Source organism: Pipistrellus hanaki (assembly GCF_964339955.1).
Source record: "Pipistrellus hanaki genome assembly, chromosome: 10".
Taxonomy (NCBI): Eukaryota; Metazoa; Chordata; class Mammalia; order Chiroptera; family Vespertilionidae; genus Pipistrellus; species Pipistrellus hanaki.
Genome location: NC_140512.1, coordinates 47,904,213 through 47,910,123, shown reverse-complemented (window position 1 = coordinate 47,910,123; position 5,911 = coordinate 47,904,213).

Sequence of the window (5,911 nt, the reverse complement as noted above, 5' to 3'; positions counted from 1 at the left end):
TCCCTTCCTCTCTGTAAAAAAATCAATAAAACATATTAAAAAAAAAAAAAAAAAAAAAAAAAAAAAAGAAAGCTTATACGGCCAAACCTGAAGGGGCAGAGTCCTGCCAGGCCCATGACAGTCACACTGCGGGGTCGGCCAGGCCTTCCACAGGCCGTGCTTCTCTGGCCGCTGAGGTGTCGCGGGGCCTGTTTGAAACCTCCTCTCCTTTGTGGTCTGGGACGACACCTAAATTAGAGGCTGTCTGGCTTGTTTGTCTCTTAGGGATGTTAATGGTTCCCTGGGGACCAGGCACAATCGTGAGACCAACCTGCACAGAAAAGAAATAAAAAAGCTTTCTAACAGCATTTATGAGCTGAGCTTCCCGGGTCCCTCCAGCATCTCCTCCTGTCACCATGGCAATGGGTAGACGATGAGGGCTGTAGAGCTATCCTCTTTGGGGATCTCCTGCATAGGCTGATTTGTGTACCCCCCCTCTCCATACATATGTTGGAGTCCTAACCCCGGACTCCCCCTAATGCGGCCTGATTGGGAGGAAGGATCACGGCAGATGTGATTAGTTAAGGTGAGGTTGTTAGGGGGTGCTCTCACCCAGTATACTGGGTCCTTGGGAAAAGGGGAAATTTGGACACACACACACACACACACGTACACACACACAGGAGGCATCCTGGGAAGGAAGGCAGAATGGGGTGATGCGTCTACAACCAGCAGAAGCTCCGGGAGAGGCCCGGGACAGAGTCTCCCTCGCAGCCCTTGGAAGGAATCAGTTCTGCCAAGACCTCGATCTTGGACTTCAGACTCCAGAACCGTGAGACCGTACGCTCCGATGTTTAACCACCTGGTCTGTGTTATTTGTTACAGCCAGCCCAGGGAGTGAATACAGAAATGAGCCAGGGCCCATGGAAGCCGAGGAGACCCGGGCTGCGGCTCCATGGGGAGCCTTTTCTCCGAGGAGGGTCTGGGAGCACCCCGGGCCTTGGTGAGAATTAGCAACTCCAGCGAGGCACGGCCCGAAGGACTCATAGACAGCAAGTGAATTTGACAAGTGCACGCCAGCTCTGACTGTGGATAGAGCATTGGCCTGCGGATTGAAGGGTCCCGGGTTCGATTCTGGTCAAGGGCATGTACCTTGGTTGCAGGCACATACCCAGTGGGGGGTGTATAGGAGGCAGCTGATTGATGTTTCTCTCTCATTGATGTTTCTAACTCTCCCTCCCTCTCCCTTCCTCTCTGTAAAAAAGAAAAGAAAAGTGCCCCCCCTCCTCCAGCCCACAGCCCCTTGGTAGGTGGTGTGGCTTTGTGATCAGATTAGGGTTGCACTTATTCCAGCTCCCAGTGGAGACCCAAGGCAGGCTTTGTGTGACTTACATAAACATACAGGGCAGCGCTGATTGCTCCATCTCTCTTCAGATGGCACCTGCTTCTGTCTCTGTCCACACTCTTGTCCCATGTGGGTGGTGGATTTGTCCAGTCGCCCATGAATGCAGCAAAAGACCCGAGCGGCGTATGGGTGGTGCTTATTGATTGAGAAGCTTCTTTCCTCTCCCCTCACCCCACCTCAGGCACAGGAGGAGGAGGCCATCTCCCCGGAAGCCCAGTGCTTGTGGACAGACGTGATCCCCTGAGAAGGGCTGACTTTCCCTCCGTGAGGCCACTGGGGGGGGGGGGGCTCAGGAAAACCCCTAGTAAAGAAGGGGGTGTCTAAAGGGAGAGAGGCGTCTCACCTGCCTGAATGTCTGCTGAGCTGTGGGGTACACCTGCTCCTTGGGTCTGTGCCTGGAGCAGTTGGGATGGGGGTATAGCTCTTGGGGAGACTGTTCCAGGAACCTAGGGGCCTGCCCTCCCCTCCCTGTCCTCCAGAACACCTTACTGACCCCCAACAAAGAGTGGGGCTTCCTAGGCAGCAGCCTTACAGACAGGTCTTATGCCTAGAGGGGGCTCCCAGAACCAAGGTCAGGGGGTGGTCAGAGGCTCCCCGCTTTGAAAGAACGAGGGTACTGCCAACAGGAGGCCCGTAGCGATGTTTGGACCAGAACGCCCTTCCTTTGTGGAGGGGCCACCAACCCTCCTCCCCAACAGGGCCTGGAACGGGGTCCACTCCCCACCGCAGGGCTTCCCCTCCCTGGTCCCCAGACCAGAGCCTTCAGGTCAGAACGTAGCAGTCTGTCTCGTTGCCACTAGATGGCGACCCTGTGCAGGCAAAGCGACGCGGCCCTGGCCGCCGCCCCGCCGGGCGCCAGGCCCCCGGGGACCGCGGGCCGCGGGCCTTCTCGCCCAGGCGAGGTCCCTGGAGGGATCCAGACTAGCCAGGCTGCACAAAGGGGCGCTGCTTTCCCTTCCCCAGCCCAGGGATGGGGGTGGCGGGCGATTCCTCCCTGGCCAGGAGCAGGGTCCCGATCCCTCCCCGAAGCCAGTGGCGCTCGGCCGCGGGAGGGGGAACCTGCTGGGACAGGACTTGATCCTTGGGTAACGGTGACCAGACGTCCTGGGTTTGGCGGGACAGTCCCGATTCTTAACAATTGGTCCCGCGTCTCGCGACGTTTTAAAAAAGTCCCGATTTTTGGAAAGAATCTTTTAAATTTTTTGGACTTTTTGGGAGGGGACGAGGACACCCGCTGAGGGTCGGGCTTCGGAGGCACAGAACCCGGGCTCCAGGCCCAGGTGGCGCCGCAGGACCCGAGGGCAGTTCAGTGTCTCCCCATGTGCTGGAAGCGCGGGGCGTTGCTCCCCGTCCTGCCCGCCACGGCCCGTCTAAGGCTCTGCGTGCGGGTGAGCCTCAGAGGCCCCAACAGGGCATCGCTAGCGGATTTTCTGCAACAAGATTAGATGTCAGGCTGAGGGCAGTGCCTCTGCCCCGCGATGTGCGGGCTCAGGTGCAGGACCTCTGCCCGGGACTCAGGTGCAGGCTCCTGGGCCACCTGCGCCTCCTGTGGGCGATCCACAGCAAGAATGCGGAGAGGGCGGGCTCCAGAGGAATTTGGTCCTTTCACGAATTCCAAAGCCAAACCAACGGATACACGGATGTTTAAAAAAAAAAAAAAAAAGGCAGTATTTTTAAATATATATATATATATATATATATATATATATATATATATATATATATATATATATTATTGATTTTTCACAAAGAGGAAGGGAGAGGAATAGAGTTAGAAATATCGATGAAAGATAAACATCGATCAGCTGCCTCCTGCACACCCCCCACAGGGGATGTGCCCGCAACCAAGGTATATGCCCTTGACCAGAATCAAACCTGGGACCCTTCAGTCCTCAGGCGGATGCTCTATCCACTGAGCCAAACCAGTTTTGGCTAGGCTGTATTTTTATTCCATTCAAAATGGAAATAGTTTCAGTTCTACAGGAAACAGTGCTTATTCTTACAACATTCACTGTATTAACTCCACTTTTGTTTAAAAAACAAGTATTTCAGTATACTTAAAAAGTGCTTAGAAGCACATGCTAATAATAATATACCAAACTCTAAAGAAAAGTTGGCTTAAAAATGTACCTATTGTTTGCATGAAAACAGCCTCTGTGTTAGTGTTGTAATAAGAGCACTGTGTTTGCCGAGACCAGTTTGGCTCAATGGATAGAGCATCGGCTTGGGGACTGAAGGGTCCCGGGTTCGATTCCGGTCAAGGGCATGTACCTTGGTTGTGGGCATATCCCCAGTAGTGGGTGTGCAAGAGGCAGCTGATCAATGACTCTCTCTCATTGATGTTTCTAACTCTCTATCTCTCTCCCTTCCTCTCTGTACAAAATCAATAAAATATATTTAAAAAAAAAAAAAAAGAGCAACATGTTTATGTTTGTCCATTTGGTGTTTTTCCTTCGGGTGGAGCTGTGTGTTCCGTCCCTGCCAGTCCCGCTGCCCTCCAGGGAGAGGGCTAATGCGGAGACCGCGGTTTTGGCAGGGTCATTACCGAGATGCCGTTCTCCTCCAGAAGCCAGTCTCTGGGCCAGGACTGGCTTTTCTTTTCTTTAAAAATATGTTTTTATTGATTTCAGATAGGAAGGGAAAGGGGAGAGAGAGAGGGCGTCCTGCAGAGGGAGGGGGTGGGAGAGGGCCTTGGGGGTGTGGGGATGTGACAGGGGGTGCCCCTGCCTGGGAAGGCCTGAGAGGTTGGGGGCTCCCCCGGGCAGTAGGGCCCACCACCATCCATGGTGGCCCTGGAGGAGGCCACAGGACAGCGCGGCCAGGAGGGCAGGTCTCTGGCCTGAGAATCTCAGCACCATCCAAACCCCATATCCCATGAAAGGCAGGACCTGTGGGCTCCGAGGGACATGCTGATTTGACAATAGGTGTCATCTGGGACTTCTCTCTCTCTCTTTCTTTTAATTTATTATTTTAATTAATTTTAAAATTTTTACTGCATTTCTTACAGAGTAGAAGAGAGAGGAGATGGATAGAGAGATAGAAACACCAATGAGAGAGAGAAACATTGATAGCTGCCTCCTGCACACCCCCTATTGATTTCAGAGAGGAAGGGAGAGGGAGGGAGAGAGAGAAACATCACTGATGAGAATCATTGATCAGCTGCCTCCTCCACGCCCCTCATTGGGGATTGAGCCTGCAACCCAGGCATGTGCCCTGACAGGAATTAAACCCAGGACCCTTCAGTCTGCAGGCCGATGTTCCACCCACTGAGCCAAACCAGCCAGGGCCAGACGCCTTTTATGAGAGAAAAAGTAAACTTCTTTCTACGTTAGCCGCTGTTATTGGGTTTTTCTCTTATTGTCAGCTGAACCTAATCTGAGTGAATGCAGTGTCCTAGGATATGCAATCTGCAGCTTTAGCAGAGGTTAGGTAGGCACATGGGGATTTCAGGGGTTTCCGGGGGGGCGGGGGAGGAGAGTGAGGAGACAGAGCCTGACATGTGAGCAGGACTCGGACCCTGAGGGACTTGGCTTTGAGGGAAGAAGAGCTGAGACCCCTCATGAGGCTGCTGCTGTGGAGCAGCAGATAAGAGGTGGGATTGGTTTGCACGCGGCCAGTGGCTGTAGGAGCAGAAAGAAATGGGGCAGCCCAGACTTTCAAAGGGAGAATTCCTCATTGTTGACCGGTGGTTGGATGTGGGGGGAGAGAGCAGGGGAGCTGAGGATCAGGAGCCACAGAGGAGGTAGGAAACAGGTGAGAAGTTCAGCGCTGGAGGCGGCAGCGGAAGTGAGGCTGGGAGGGGGGGAGGGGATGTGGAGGGTGTGTGGGTGGGGAAGGAGCCCTGGGCTGCGGTGGGAGAACGGCCTTCAGAATTGCCCTTGGCCTCTTTAATTCCAGTTCTCAACCTAAACTGGGGTTGTCGTCAGCTAATTTATTTATTTTTTTAAAATATATTTTTATTAATTTCAGAGAGGAAGAGAGCGATAGAAACATCCATGATGAGAGAGAACCATTGATCAGCTGCCTCCTGCACGCCCCCTGCTGGGGATGGAGCCCGCAACCCGGGCATGTGCCCTTGACTAGGATCGAACCTGGGACCCTTCAGTCCGCAGGCCGACATTCTATCCACTCTATCCAGTTTCAGCAACTTTTTACCCTTTTTATTTATTATTTATTTATTTATTATTTTTATATATTTTAAAAATAAATCTTTATTGTTCATATTATTATTAATGTTCCTCATTCCCCGCCCCCCTCCACCAGGTTCCCACCCCATCCTCTGCCCTTCTTTTTACCCTTTTTAACTGAGCCCCACAGGAAGGAGGCTGGAGCGGGGGCGGGCTTAGAAGCCAGGTGCCCTGGGTTTAGCATCCTCGTTTCTCATTTCGTAGCACCCGGCCTCCCCGCGGGGCGTGGGGAAAGGAGAGCTTCCCGGCGGGGGTGTCCCTGCGCCTCGCCTCCCCGCCCCCCGCGCCCGCCCGGCTCCTCCCCGCCCTCCCCGCCGGGTGCGCGGTGCGCGGTGCGGAG